Source organism: Opisthocomus hoazin, chromosome 6, assembly GCF_030867145.1.
Source record: "Opisthocomus hoazin isolate bOpiHoa1 chromosome 6, bOpiHoa1.hap1, whole genome shotgun sequence".
Lineage (NCBI taxonomy): Eukaryota > Metazoa > Chordata > Aves > Opisthocomiformes > Opisthocomidae > Opisthocomus > Opisthocomus hoazin.
The window spans coordinates 75,388,036-75,404,423 of record NC_134419.1 but is presented as its reverse complement, the minus strand read 5'-3'; the positions used below and the strand labels follow the sequence as shown (position 1 = coordinate 75,404,423).

The 16,388-nt window shown below is 44.0% G+C and overlaps 1 protein-coding gene across 6 annotated transcripts in view; it reads right to left on the bottom strand.

The window, feature by feature from the left end:
- PLEKHA1 (pleckstrin homology domain containing A1) overlaps window positions 1–14,449 on the bottom strand; it is a 40,144-nt gene extending 25,695 nt beyond the window's left edge. For 5 of the 6 annotated variants that reach the window (XM_075423875.1, XM_075423870.1, XM_075423876.1 and 2 more), the window contains exon 1: window positions 14,314–14,449. The gene's annotated coding sequence lies outside the window, so the exon portion shown is untranslated. Of the gene's footprint in view, window positions 1–13,991; window positions 14,136–14,313 lie in introns of those variants that run through there. The other variant, XM_075423871.1, reaches the window with a different exon arrangement.
- Between the last annotated feature and the right edge of the window lie 1,939 nt (window positions 14,450–16,388).

The following is a 16,388-nucleotide window of genomic DNA, read 5'->3' as shown; positions in this document are numbered from 1 at the left end:
GTGAGGCAGACATTGGTAACTATCTGTAGCTACCTATTGATACAGCACAGTAAAATATGATATATGGTTAAGCACGTTTTAAAGTGTTTGTTTTGGGGAATCAGATATACAGATAAGCACTTATTTATTTGGGGGGATGAGATGTATAAACATGTAGATATATGCTTGCATTTACAGCTGTCATTTTATATGACTAATTAGAGTACTAGTCAAATTGTGCTTCAACACTTTGAGAAAAATTTTTAAAAAATCTATTATGACAACTTCGATATCATACTAGAATAATTTCTAGTACAGTTTTAAGTCATTGAACTCAATCTGTAAAACAAGTAACCTTTTCCATGCCCAACAGCAAACTAATCCTCTGGTGCGACCTCAAGTCTGAAACATTAAGTCTGACACATTAAGTCTGACATCAGGGACCAGACCTAACAATCTCAATTCAGCAGTATTGGCAAAAGGCTGAACAGATTGCAAAATCATAGTGATGACAGACTATTCAAAATGTTAGTGGCTTGGTTTTTTTAATATAAGCTATTAAATTCTGAAGTTAAACGCATTTGTGTATAACAAAGTAAACGCACTTTTGTTTGAGATGCAAGACTTATTCTATCCAGCTACAAGGACACTAAATGTGTTTAAGCCTTACATCAAGCACTTGATTAGTTTTTCTTTCTACCTCCAAAAGGTAAAAGAGTCTCTGTGCTTAAGGTATACAACAATGGTTTAAATCTTCAAAGGCACAGGCTTGTTCTTCAATAAAGTTACTAAATTTATTACGGTAATCTGAACCTTGGTATGTTCCTCACAATTTAAATATCACATATCTCAGACAAGTTGAGTAACCAAGTTCTAGTTCTAAGTAACAGCAAAACCAAACACTTGAGCACTCTTAAGACAATGTTATAATTGTAACAAACATTCCCCAGTAGTTCACATGCTGGCTCTTGGGATCACTTGACATGGAAGCAACATCTTGCTACAAACACATCTGTAGCTAGGGGCAAGCTCAAGGGTAGCCCTTCTCTAAATCATACCTCTAAGCTGGCAGAACTGGGCGTCACACATTGTTTTCATTTAAAGGAATATGAAATTTGTCATCTACCAGTACTGGCCTAAGCTGTGCCAGGTGGTCCCTCACCAAAACAGACTGCATTTCCGGGCCACCATGTCAGCTTCGCATCGACAGTTTAGGAAGCCCAGAAAAGCCTTGTGCCTAAAAAAAGCAAATATTGGTGGCTAGTTTCCTGTCTGGGCAGGCTTAGGCTGTGTTCTCTGCAGATGCGAAGAAAACGAAACAGGGAAAACTTGTTTTTGAAACAAGATACAAATTGATTAAGAATCCTTGAACAAAACCAAGTGAATTTTCAAAGCATTTTTCCCCTATAGGAGAATCTATGTTTCAAAAAAAACTTTTAAGCAAAATGAAAGGAGGATACTCATAATGCTCCACTATGAGCATACAATTAACTAAAGTTGAACCACTCCGATATTTTATTTTTTTTTTCCCCAGGGCAAATGACAAAATTCAGAAGCTTTCTCTTATTTGTCAATAAATGATTTTTTCACAGAAAAAACCTCTAAATTCATACAGATCTTCTATTTCAAAAGTACTACTAGCTAATTTCTAGCCTAAAAAAATGATACTATTTTCACTTCCTTTGTCCTCTATTGAAAATACAGCAGAAACTATCATTAACTTAAAAACTCAAGTTGTATAACTGCTGTTTTCTTCAGATGAGTTAAAAACTCCTCACAGGATTACTTACATCTACCAGACTGACATTCTTAAAGAATAAGAGATAAAACTCTAACTTTATTATAAAATTGAAATTGAACACAAAATCACGCAACTGTTCTCCAGTTTTAAAAGTCTGCTTCCACCATATCGCACCTTGGCAAGATTCCACTGTAAATTAATATCAATTCTATTCAGCACTCATTAGCAAACCACAATTTGTAGTGCACATAAAAAAAAAAAATCAATTTGTGCCTTTCTTCCAGTTACTAAAGCAACTGAACACACATGACAAAACCACCACTACGACACCCTTCCTGGCAACTCTAGACAGACCAAAAAAGCAATAAAGACGGAATTACCACATTACTTCTAAAGATTCATAAAACAAATAGCAGAACTCCAACATTAATTCCTCAGTGTAGGAAATCTGTCTACAAGACTAGCCCAACAATTTACCAGAACTCCAACTCAAAAGCGTCTTCAGAATATGGATCCTATCTTACAGATATGATTTCTTTTTCATGAAATTATTTCAGGTGATCACAGAACAAAAATCTCCACGTTCGTGTTTAGTTTACAGCTCTGACTACATGCACACTTAGTTATTTTCTGCAGCAGAATCTGCAGCACAGAACAGTGTAATAACTCTTCTGTCCACTTTTAGAATGACATATTACACAAAGATTACGAGTTGTTAGAGAAAAAAGCTGAAGGCATCAAACCTGTAGCGGACTACATACAACTTCATTTTATTTTGCCTTCCCTCCCCAGAGTGGGGGGACAGGGAAGAAAGGAGGTACAGGTCAATGGCACAGCACTACTACAGAAAAAACTCTCCCCGTGGCCCATTTCCTCTTGGTTCTCAGCATAATCCACCAGAAGCTAAAATATTTTTGAAAACCCATTTTGTGGTGTATACTGACACTAATATGTAAGAATTCAGAAGTCTCAGCTCCCTAAAATTCCTTCTTGGAGGGTTGTGTTATAATCCAAACAGGAGGTCTCACTTATTTTTGAAGCCTTACGTCCCTCTTTCCAGTGGCGGTGTACTAATTGCAGTAGGTACATACCTCCTCAGCCCAGCTTCTCTCAGATTTCTCCTCTCACCGCTCTTTTCCGCTGGGGTATACCATATACCAACATTCCTCAACATTGATATCACAAACTGCAGGCCGCCTGGCCTCCTGGGCATCACTACAGATAAGAATCACAGATCACCTTCTCCCAGTCCGTAACTGTAAATGCAGGACTGCACAGCTAGAACCTGCAGAGGCACACAAGCATCTCGCTTTCACTGTTCATCCCAGGCTGCTTAAGCTCTCCTACATTAATTTCTGTTTTTAGTTGCACACCAGCACCTGTTCTTGAGTTCATCTCCTTTACAGTTTGGTTGCAGCCTCCATATCTTCAAGTGCTAAGTCAATAGGAGACTACTACAGTGGCTTTTCCAGGTCCCATCCTCTCCTTTGACAGCTAACGCTTGATTTCCACAGGCAGGCATAAACCACAGGCTGCTGGCTTACTGGAGAAAGTGGAACTTTGTATGAATAAATGACCATGCAATAGGCTTTGCACCATCCACATGAAAGCTTCATTAAGAAATATAGCAAGATGAGTACTGCTCCTTAATACCTTTTAGCCTTGTTTTACATGTGTTTTTCCCAAGCTTTGTGTATAATTTTATTATTATTTTTATTTCTTTAGAGTTACACTTCTACTTCCTGCTCTACTGGTATATGGACATTTTGAACTTTGGATTTAACTTACCATAGGAGATGACCTTGGAGTTCTTTTTCTACTAGCTAAGAAGATTCAGAAATATACATTATCCACTTACTCATCTCTATGAAACAACGAACATTCATAAAACTACACTTGATAAATTCAAAGTGATGCCATGAGTCATGCCCATCCCTCCTCCCCACCACCCTTTTTAAGCTCTCCTATTTACACTAGCTCCATCACCCCAAAGGGAAGGTAGGCAGCATCCCCAGTCCTTCCTGCAGTTCCAGGGACAGCTTAATTATTGAGTGCTCTTGGCTTTTGCCTAGGCAATTACTATCAGCTTCCTGCAGTAAATCAGCTATTCTCCAGTTGGTCATCTCGTTTAATGGCCATTTACTCCATTTACTGACTCCCAAAGGTAAAGGATGAGTTCAGACTGTCCTGCTTATACCTTGAAGAACACAGCAATGAAAGCTTTCCTTCTTGCACACATCCAGGACAACAAAGAGAAGGGCGGAGGGGAGGACACAACACCCTCACCTCTGAGACAACCAGCTCGGAAGAGCCTCCGAAAATACGTCACATAAATCTGCCAGGACAGTTGTTCAAACTTCCTTTATTTTCAACCCCTGAAAACCTTCCAGCAGAGGCAGAACACTGTATACGTAATTTAAACCGAGAGACAATGTCTCTGCTCATCTTTCACAAAAGCTTTAAAGCCACAATTCCCCAAGTATGCAAAACGTAACAGAAAAACACTAATCCAGGAGCTGGAGAGATGACTTGGGTACCAATTTGATGGCAACTGAAGACGATTTAGGATGGACTGATTTAGGACTGACTGATTCTTGGACTTGATGATCTCAGAGGTCTTTTCCAACCTTAATGATTCTATGACTGTTGTAAAATGACTTGCTGAGCTTTTCTATTTCTCAAAGATACTTCACTGACTCGTTTTTGTTCTGCTGGGCGCATCAAACACTGTATGCTTCTGTTAAACAGAGAAGACACAACTTTGATATGCCAGAAACCTATGAAGCTATTAGCAACATTTTAACTACACCTACAAATGAGAACTGGAAGTCTCCAGGATATGCTGCCCCCTAAATACAGATTCCTTCTCCAGAGTGGTCAGGAAGGAAAATAGCTGCAAAAGGCCAGTATTCACGTGAAAGAGAATTCCTAAGCATAAGAAGTTAATCTTCAAAATTAAAAAACCTGAAACAAGTACCACTAGCATTGACCTCTCCTATCCCTACGCAAACTCTGAGGCATATCAAACAATACATCCCTCCCCCAGCACCTAACCCAACTTCCAACCAGGGCACAATATAGAACAATCATCATTTGCACTGGTGATTCATCTAACAAAACCAGCAGTCTTATCTCAGACTGAAGTCTTACGCAGTCAGCACTGTCTTCAAAATGCATCTGATCTGCCACTTTCCAGGCAGACTTGTTCAGTCAGGGTAAGCCAACTATTCCCTTCTTTTCCAGTGTACCTCAGCAAGGCAAATGACGACCTATACACTCCTTAAATGTTACAGTATTAATCCTGCATGCTTTCAACACCCACATATAATCAACATTTATTAAAATCTACTTTTTACAGCAGAAATGCACCATACAGTTTACAACACCTTTCTGTACAGGCTGAATCCAGTAAAACCTGCAACACACCAAGACCCTCGGTATAACAACACGCCGATGAGAAACCGCTGGCTCAAACCGAAGGGAGAAGCAACCCAGACCAAGGCAACCAGAAAATCTTCATGCCATTAACGAACACCGACCACTGCCTCCCTCCCTACCACGCCGGCAGCTAAGGTTCTCCACGGCCATCCCGGTCTGCCTCTCAGCTCGCCAGAAAGCCGCAACCATTCCCCACTGACAGCGACGTCAGTCCGTGCATGAGCTCTTCATCTTTAGGTGAAACTGCAGTAATGTTACCTTTGTCTAGGTAAAAATTTCACTACGCTTTAGAGGGAGATTGGAGTTCTAAGGAAAATGTTCTGAAGTTACCCGAATCCAACATCCGCCAGCCTATTTCAAACACCAATCTACCAGTTCCACAATGGAACAGGCTGGTACTTCCTCAAACACTTGTGCAGGAATTTCTGCAAGGGATGTTTCATGCTCTTAGTTTAACTACTTTCCTCCATTTTAAGGTATTTGCAATAGAAGCTAAAGGCTCTGGGAATGATGAAGTGAGGAAATGTACTGCAGAGGATGCAAAATTCCTCTCTATCACCAATCTTGATACAGACAAAACAAAAAACCTCACCTACTAATGGATTTTGCCTAGCTAAAACAAGTATTTCAATTGTCCCTCTAAATGCACTGAGCGAATGCCAATAAAAGGAAGCATCCTGTGCAATGAGGCCATTATAAAAGACACTCTTGACATCTATCTATTAATAACTTATGAGTGATGACTAGCCTAGAAAGCAATAAAGTAAAATAGCAAAGCTAAAGGACAGCGAAAGAATACGTTCAATAATGCGAAGTTTTCACAACAGTCAGAAGTAGTTTTCATCACTCCATACTATGCACAGGTAACACAAAGTTACTCAAAACCAGATATACCCAGAGAGATGAGTACAACAGAGGAAAACAAAATATACTCACACTAATTCACTTATACAATCCTAAAAACAAGTTATTTAAAGCTTATTAATTTCAGTTACAGACTAGTTAAAATGTTTAATAATGCTGGTTCAGAGTTAAATATTATTTAGTTATTTTTAATCTTATTTAAAATTTTGAAAAGGCCCATAATAAGTGCTGTATGTAAAACTCCAAACACGACAAATTAGGTCCTTGTTCTTGAAAATGCTTACATGCATTAGTCTATAGAAATCGTTCCGTTCATGACAACTAAACCAAATGAAAAACTAAGCAGGGAATAAGCACGTTACTTATTAGGATTACTTATTTTTACGAATGAGTAACTAGTCATACGCTATTTAATTTCAGTTACTAGTAACTGTTTCATCTAGGCCAACCACTCTGAGAGCTCAGACTCCACACACTGCCAGCTATTTCAAATTCAACCCAAACTTATCTTCAAATATGAAAGTGCAAGGGTCTCGAAGGTATCCCAATGACTTTGAAGCACTAAGACTATACCCACACTACAAATACTGATGAAGCTTATTTGACCTGACGACATTCAATACAAAAAAGTGAAGCTGGTTAAAAAAAAAAAAAGTTCGCCATTTTTAAGCCAGCATTGCTGATTTTCACTCTGAATCCTGGGTACAAACTCACCAGCACAAACATAGACCTTTTTCCTGTGAAGTATGCAAAAAAAAAAAAAACAACACCCCACAAACAAAAAAAACCCCACAAAACACAAAAGGCCAGCTGGTTAGGAAGCTAACAAGTTGAAAATACCTTCCTCAGTTTTCACAGAATATTCTTACATTGTTAACAAAACAGCAGCACGCACGTAAGAGTGTGTTAAATTAATTTTGAAACTACTACTTAAAAAGAAATTTATCTGCCTTAGTAGCACCAAAGGTTGTGCTGAAAGCATTGGGTAGAAGCCAAACAGAGGGAAACCTTAGAGAGCACTGCAGTAGCAAAAGGTTACCTTTTACATACAGATCCAAAGGCAAGCTCCAAATTTAAATGTGAATATCATACTCAGACTAATCCCATTAAACTGCACATATTTAAATCTTAAGCCACCTCTGAACAGCTGAATAACTGTGAGCTGTGATTTCACATTACATATGTCTGCTAGTAGCACAGCGCATTACAGGTCATTCGAACACAAGTTTAAGACAACATTTAACGATTTTGCCTACAGTGAGCTCAGAACTAAGCAAGCAAGCATATTTTTTTAATGCTTGTAACCAAACTGTGGAGTCTAACCAGGACTGTAAATAACTGATTTTTCAGCTCATTAAAAGCATCAAATAGTGAAAAGAACACTATATATTTGCCTGGACAAGGTCCTGTGCAGCCTGCTGTAGGTGACCCTGCTTTGGCAGGAGGGTTGGACTAGATGACCCACAGAGGTCCCTGCCAACCCCGAACATTCTGTGATTCTGTGACTATCAGATGAATATCTGGTTTGACCTCCTTCAAAAAATATAAAAGGATTTAATGAAACCAAAGCACACAAAACAAGTAACTGATGATCAAATTCAAATTTATAGATCAAATTCAGCAAATTCAACGCAGAATAAAAAAATGCAACGGTTCATCTACATTAGCAGTTTGGGAAGGAACAATTGTTGCCACTAAGATTTCCCCTCACTGTCACTTTAATACTGTGGGAGTTTATACCACAGACCATGTCCTGTTCATTGCATAAGCCACTACATTGTCCAACATTCCCACTATGGCAAAGACTAGGTATCTCCTCCAGAATCTAGCTTTCTTGTCAATCATATTAGTAATATATCAGGATTCACAGCGGTAAGGACTAATCTCAGAGCTCTTCAGCAAGCACAAGTTTAGTGAAAGTTCTTTAGGAAGAATAAGGCTTTGTCTGTCCCATGGAAGTGAACCAATACCCATTTGCAGAACACTTGCCAGCTCCTGTTTACCATGGTGGGAGGCGAAAATTAAGCTCCCATCAAATGGCAAGGATGTCAGGTCATTACCCTCCACCTCTCCCCCCGGCCTTTTTGTGCTTGTTAAACTAAGAAAATGAAACCCCACTTTGGTATATTTAATAAAAGTCTCACCTGACACAGAGAGAAACGCCATAAAATAAAAGCTTATCTGCAATGCTAGGTTTTGTAGCAGAGTGCCAGCACACCAACACTTCACTTGAAGCACATACTTCACTGACTGCTCACACAATTCATTTCCAGCAGCCTCCCTCCTCGGAAGTAAGCCGTGAGCCCAAGGAAATGTCCTTGCATCAGGTACAGCCCACGCCTGGTTGCCGACCTTCTTCCTTACCTCTCCTTTGTGCAACGACACAAACGCCAGCTCACTGCACAGCTGCGGTTCTGCACTGACACTGGTGTTTCTCAACGTGTAAATCACGACGCGGATGGAGAACAGCAACGCTCCACCCACAGAGTAATCCCAACTACCAGAAGTCAGCAGGCTCCCGGCACTTTGCAGGATTGCTGCCTGACCTACGCGCAGCGAGACGGAAATACTCCAGAAGAATCCCCAGTCCTGTGCATGGGCAACAACACGCCTGGAAACCCTGAACTTACCACGAGCGTGCAACAGACTGGCTTTCACCACAGGGTACTGCAGCCTTCCCCCAGGAAGGGAACAAACGGACCTCCCAAGGAAATCCTGCTCCTCCACACAAAAATCAGGGCACCAGCACAAATTATGAAGACGGTATAAATAAATTACAGCACCTACAGTGCACTTGATTTAAAGAGAAAAAAGGTTAACGAGAAAAAAAATCTAACCAAAGCCTGAAGTCCTGAATAAGCAGGAACACTTCCGAAGCAAGGACATCCTTTAAGCATTCCCACCCAGCGCTGCAGCAGTACTGCAGATACAGGTGCCAAGTCTACTAGCGACAGAAATAACCTGCCAGATGAATTCGTAGTACAGCATGAGTTGCCATGTATTACTGCAAACCTCCCTGAAGAGTTAACCAATATATTTAACAACACCTTTTGAAGTGCAGTTTTAAGAGGACTGCTCACTCTTACAACAAACCCAACATGTAACTGTTCTAGCATTTACCAGAAGAACACTTAATTAGGTCACTAGTCTGAACAAATTCAAACGTATTTTCTTGCACACGGCATGTAAATGTGGTGGGTACTGAAGCACCCACGGAGAGCATACACATGAAAATAATCACATATTAAACTAATGAATTTATCATCTGTCAGTATAGAGAGACTGTTCCTGGGAGTGTTGACTCGATAATGAAAACACTTTGCAAAGCTTGATAATTCCTGTCCAGTCTTTCCCAGTTTATAGCAATGACAATCTTGTATTTCCACCTCAAGGACTCTGAATCCAAAAATACTTTGAGTTCTATAAAGTTACTAAAGACTCTAAACTAAGAGGTAGCTGCAAATTCTTTTCTCCCTTAGGGGAGTGTGGAGGTCAGGAAGCTATCTTTTCTCATTCTTTTTCACATGAAAAGTCAATAAATCAGACCGAATTAAGAGATTCTTCCTACCACGCCAGCAGAACAAATAAACAAAACTGACAGCTAAAACATTTGGATGTAATGGTTAGCTAGAATTAAAAGCGTTTTCCAAAGGAGACAACAGTTGGCAGAGGAACAGAGACAGCTTCGCTATTGTTCCGTGTGTGGCGGGATCATAATAGAAAAAATTTGCTTGGTTCATTCAGGTTTTTCAAGCATTGTTTTTATGCTTTGTTAAATAAACAAAGCAATGCAGTGCTCCTTAAAGTTTTAAGGACTTGCTTTCTCTCTTTTTAACTGATCCAAGAGGTTTCAAGTCCAAACTTTCCCCTCTGCCTCATTTTTCTGATTTTGCTCCTTCTGCCTGGGGCTTACCCCTACCTTTCACCTTGGGCAGTCTCCTCACCCTCTCCCTCCTAGCACAAGGGAGCTGTACGCCCCGCATCGCTACCGCACCCGAACACATCAAACCCTGACTGACGTGCCCTTGTAGCACTCCGGCGACGCAGAGAGCGGCTCCCGCTCTGCAGTTTCAGTATGAGAACCGAGGGACAGAGCAGCAGCTCGTCCCGGGCCACACAGGAAGCTTTTGGCAACACAGGGAGCTGAACCTGTTTCCCAAGTCCCAGAGCAGCAACCTCATCATTGAACCACCTTTCTTCTACATAAAATACCTGAAACTATTCAGATTTTCGAGGCAAAGGCATATGTTCAAACCTGAAAACTGTTTAAACTGTTGAATGCCACAAACGTCTACCAGACCTCCAACTCCCTATTCGGGCAGATAACATCTCTTAAAACTAAGTGGCTCACACAGTTCTGCAACAGAAAGCTTAATAAGTTCCTTCTCCAAGATTAAAGAAACACCTACACATTCTAGATGCTTCTGCAAGTCCCTGGAGGGAGAAAATGCTGCTTAGTGCTGAGACAATGAACCAGGCTTCCTTCCTCAACAGTAACAAAACCCTGCTGCTTTACCTAGCACTAACAGGAAAGTGTTATTTATAAAACTGAGCCATATACGAGTACGTATCTGAACGTTTCTCAAAGTTAGTCTACAGCATGTATCAAGATGACCTTAGACTTACAAATTTTCAAAGCCCTAATCTGAGAGATCAGCTTAAGAGTAGAAAAAATTTTGAAACCGCTCGGCCATCTCCCTCATTCCAATTCAGTGCAGTCATTCTGTGCACCGAAGTGCAACTTCAGACCTGAACTTGAACCGTACTTGGTACACCGACCTCTTCAGCAGGCTTTTTTTTTAAAGCAGCTACATTATTTCTGTGTGTCATATAAACTCACTAGCATTTTGATCTTTATGTTTCTTATAACTGCTTCTAATTTCATAAAGCATTGAGAGCAATGCTTCTAGCCATGTCTTGTTGCATTTCAGCTCAAAAAAAATGAATACATGTACTGACTGTTGTATTTCTTGCAGTTTGTTGCCTAGTGACATCTGCAGCACTTTGTAAAAATGTTTTATGCTAAAGCCAGTTACCTAAATTCCCGTATTTTGACACTGAATTAAGTTGCTATCCTGTAGTTTCATGCAGTCATACAACTCCACAAAGGTTTATTTGGCTTCAAACTGCACTAAGTATTTTCTAAAAATGCTTCTATTGTTCATAATTATTGGGGGGGGGGTGGAGAACCAACCATCTTGCACGGAAGATACACGCTCTTGTATCACAAGCCTTTGTTTGGACAAACACTGATGTACAGCTGGATACAAGAAAGCGCACACCGCGGCATGCAGGGCAACTTCTCACTTCTAAGGTGCACTCGCTTCCCAGGGTTTGCCGCGTTGTGAAGGAAGGAAATACATTTACTATGATAGCTGTCAGCTTAAATAACCGGGAACGTTTAGTAATAAAGACAATGATAGAATTCTAGATCTACTAAAACAGATTAAGAATTCTGCAGGCCTGGCAGTTTGGGCTATGTCCAACACTACACTGGAGGCTGTCTCACAAGTAGAGATCTGTTCACATTTCAGTAACGTCCTCAAGTTCTTTCTAATCTGTTACAGTCAACAAAAACTGACTTTTGCACTTCCTCTCTTCTACACTAACGCTCTGACATACAGTCAGCCTTTATTAATCCTGCTGAGATAGCTTCCTTGTCTTCTGAAATAAGCCACAGCTACCTGGAAAAACCAAGGCCTTTTCCTCACATACACGCCTCCCTTATTCCTCGTGTGTGTCTGTCCCCTCTGTCACTCAGTTACTGCTGCCAAGGAAGAATAAGTATATGAGGAGAGGAGGAGGAAGAAAAGCTTTAAGATGCTTCCTACTTTATTCATTCATGGGTTCTTGTCTATTCTCTAATTTGTATGAAAGCATCTGTTCCCCCAAAACATTTAAACACTGTGATATACCTGTCAGTGACCTACAGCACTGCTTCTTTATTTCCACCCTTGAAACACATAGCTATACAATGGACACAAGGCCAACTGTAGTTATCAAATACAGAAATGGCTTAAGAAAACAGATTTCATCTTTACAGTTTACTAACTCAAAAATAGACTTTCTACACTAACAAAAGCACAAAGTTTAACAACTACAAAAGGAACACAAGAGAGTCAGAAAAAGTTTTACTTTTTATGTAAAGCTGCCTCCAGCAGTCTGGTGTTCAGTGATATCTAGGATACACAAAAAAACCAGGTATTCTCTTGCACTACCACTTTCTGTAGCATCAGTACTTATTTATCCCTGAATTAAAAGGCTCTCCTCCAAATATCAACCAGGCTAAGAATTTCTCTCTACCATGAGAGATTTCAGCTCACTTTCAACACTTACTCGTGTGAAAAACAGGAAAACAACACTTCTACACTTCTCTGCTTTACACACCTGACCATTTTATGTATTGCTACTTGTGTGACTCTCACAAGCAAAAATAACCATCAGAAGACAAGACTGCAGAGACCTAAAAGACAAGTTCTAAATGCACTGTTAAGACTCATTAGAACGCAGCGGGTGTCCTGTTAATTTATCCAACGTGGAGCCTCACGAGAACAAGTGGTAAAACTTAAAGAAGTCTTCCTACGCACAACTGGATGTATAGAGCTTCTCAAGGACTACTACACTACTACAAGACACCACTACACTGCATAAGGACTTTCAAATCAAGAGTATTTTAAAAAAGACATCCTTAAAAGTGCAACATAGTAAATTCATTAAGACAGAGCATACAGCAGCCAGCCAAAGTTGCCACGCACAGCTCCATCTCAGCAAAGACTCTGCTGGTGCTGCATCATAACGAACATAGCCTAAGTATAAAAAGGAAGTGGAGAAATCAAAGGAAAAAACCCAACACTGCCCTGCTGGATTCAACAGCGAGAAGCTATTCCTGGCATCTCACAGGCTCAAGCTGTACGATCAAATACAGTTCTGCCTTCTTGTGTCACGTACAGGACTGGGTAACATGAAGAGAACAGAAAATATATTTTTACAGACATTATGGACTCTTAGTAAAGCAAGCAATTTGTCAGAAGGCATCAAAAAAGCTGATGCCATTCAGTATACTACACACAGGGATGTCTAACAGTCTTTCTAAAAGCACTATACTTTTCTAAGAAGGTGAAGCACGGAGAAACCTAGTTCTTGAGAACCTAAAAAATATTCTTCTCCCTCTCAGCTTTACCCAGATAAGCAATGCCATTCTGCTCATGCCCAATTCATAATGCTCAGCCTAACAAATTAATAACTGAACTGTTTCATCACTTGCGGATAAACTGCTCTGTTTGCTTGCTTCTGAACTCACACAGCACATCAACCAGTGAAACAGACACACAATTTTTAAGAAACGGGTCTCTAAGCAGAAGCTTGTTCCCCAAAGAGAAACTGTTGTCCTCCTGATGTTACTTCACAAACAGAATCACAGAATAGCAGGGGTTGGAAGGGACCTCTGTGGGTCACCCAGTCCAACCCCCTGCCGAAGCAGGGTCACCCAGAGCAGGCTGCACAGGACCACGTCCAGGCGGGTCTGGAATATCTCCAGAGAAGGAGACTCCACAACCTAAAACGTTTTATGCAATAATACAATGCCTTTGATGCAGGTTATGCATCAGTTACACCTAAGGGAACCGCACCACACGTACAGTATCACGCCCGTGTTAAGTCAGTAGCGAGCCAAGGGCACATCTGGCACGTTACGTGTGCTACACACTGCAGATATGACAAAACTAATCACAATTCAACATCCACTTCCAGCCACCTTCTCCATTCAAAGACACTTTGCTTCGGTGAACAACCAGCCCAGGCCACGGCTCAGCCAGAGCACGGCTGGGAGGCGCGGGCCTTAGGCAGCGGCTTTGCCCCAGCGCCCTCCGCAGAGCCAGCGCCTGCCCCGGCCCCGGGCAGAGCCCCCGCCGCAGGGCCGCCGCCCCGGCTCCCCCGCTCCCTCCCCCCACCAGCTCCCCTCACCCCTCACCTCCGGGGACGCGGCCGGGCCTCGACTGCTTCACCCAGCGCAGCCGCGCCGCGGCCTCCCGCACGCCGCCCCGGCGGGGAAACGCCGGCAGAGCCCCCCGTTCCCACCCGGCTTCGGGGGGGGGAGGGAGGAGGGCAGGGACGGGCGCGGCGCGGCCGAGAAGCTGCGCAGCGGCGGAGGCGCCGAGGGAGCGCGACGCCGCCCCGCCCGCCCCAACACCCCGGCGGGGAGAGCAGCGACCGGGGGGGGGCCGGGCCGCCCCGCCGCCGCCTCAGCGCCCCGGCCCCGCCTCAGCGCCCCCGCCCCGGGCCGCCGCACTTACTGGAGTCCGGCGCGGTGCGGGAGCCCCCGTGCGAGGAGCCGGGCCGCGCGGGGACCCGCCGCCTCCTGCCGCCCGGCCCGGCTCGGCTCAGCCCGACGGCCCTTTCCCCTCCCAACAAACTTCGCCGCCACCGACACGGCCGAGAACCACCCCCCTCCCCCGCCGTACGCATGCGCTGCGGCGGCGCCACCGCCTCCCGGCGCCGCGGGGCCTTCTGGGATTTGTAGTGCGGCGGCGCAAGGCCCGACGGGAGCTGTAGTTCGGCGGCGGCGGGGCCTGGCGCGGCCGTCAGCCCTCACAGGCGTGGCGGGGCTGGCCGGTGTGCTCTGGAAGCGCGACCGCTTCCATTTCGGTGTTAAATTTGACGGAAAGGGGCCGGCAGGGAAGAAGCTGGGGGTGCAGGCGTGTGGTGGGCTCCCCTCAGCGGGCTGCTGGGCCCGGGTGCTGCCTCAGGGCTGCTGAGCTGCCGGCCGCTGTGATCCCAGCAGCAAATAACGTCCTGTAACGGCATTCAGCCGGTGGGAGTTACCTTCTGAGCATATACTGCACTTATCCAAAAATGCCAAGTGCTTTCCAAAACGGCAGCAGAGGTTTTTTCTCCCATCCTCAATCACTGATAATCTCTAAAAATAGAAACCATCCGAACTCGGCCGTCGCATGTAAAGACATCTTTGTTTCAAGCCAGCATCGGCCAACCCTGCTTCACAGTGAAACAAAAGCCGTCACCAGAGCGCAGCCTCGAAGGCCAGAGTCGGCTGCCAGCAATGCCCCGCCATTCCCACAGCAACTTTTTCCGCCCAGACCCTGGCTTGGACACCCGCTCTGCAGCTGCGCCCGCTGGAAGCGCTTCAGTCCAGGCTCCGTTCACCATTATCCACATGCTTTTCGGACGATAAATGCCTGGACAAGGTCCTCTACAGCCTACTGTAGGTGACCCTGCTTCGGCAGGGGGGTTGGACTAGATGACCCACAGAGGTCTCTTCCAACCCCTACCATTCTGTGGTTCTGTGATTCTGTGATATTTGCTGACGGGCGTTCTGCTGGAGTTGGTGTAAGACGACTGTGAGCAGCGGCACGGCGTGCCCCCCGCGCTCCGGTCCCGCCCTGACATTTCTTTCCCCTGCTGACAGAGCTGTGGCGGCTGGCTGAGCGGCTGCAGGACGTGGTCTGCCATTGCACTGCGCGTGGAAGGGCCCCGCGCGGGAACCGGGAGCCGTGGCGGCAGCCAGACAGCTGTGCAGCCGAAAGCCGGTTCGTGACACACATGCAGAAGGTGGCAGAATGGAAACTCCTCACTTCAAGAAAGATGAGGAACTACTGGAGAGAGTCCAGTGGAGGGCTACGAGGATGATGAGGTGACTGGAGCATCTCTCCTATGAGGAAAGGCTGAGGGAGCTGGGCTTGTTCAGCCTGGAGAAGAGAAGGCTGAGAGGGGACCTTATAAATGCCTCTAAATATCTGCAGGGTGGGTGTCAGGAGGGACCGGGCCAGACTCTTTCCAGTGGTGCCCAGCGACAGGACAAGGGGCAACGGGCACAAACTGAAGCAGAGGAAGTTCCAGCTGAACACGAGGAAGAACTTCTTCACTCTGAGGGTGATGGAGCACTGGCACAGGCTGCCCAGGGAGGTTGTGGAGTCTCCTTCTCTGGAGATATTCAAGATCTGCCTGGACAAGGTCCTGTGCAGCTTGTTCTGGGTGACCCTGCTTCAGCAGGGGGGTTGGACTAGATGACCCACAGAGGTCACTTCCAACCCCGAACATTCTGTGATTCTGTGAAAACCATGGCAGTCTGCAGTCTGATATGCCTTAACTTTCAAACACTTTGTGATAATAAGGCTTAGGAAATGAAAAAAAGAAGATAATTACATTTAAAAGGGGAAATATATTAGACTGGAATCAGGTAGCAAACTTCATGTTGCAGTTTTCCATATTTTCTGCCATGGAAGACTGCCTCAACCTTCCTTTTGAGACGGCCTGATTCTTCCCGTGTTTGCAGTTTAGTGATGAGACAATCAAGTACACAAAGAGCTATCTTTGCTTAAGCTGAGATACAAACTTTGTTCAACAGCCAAAT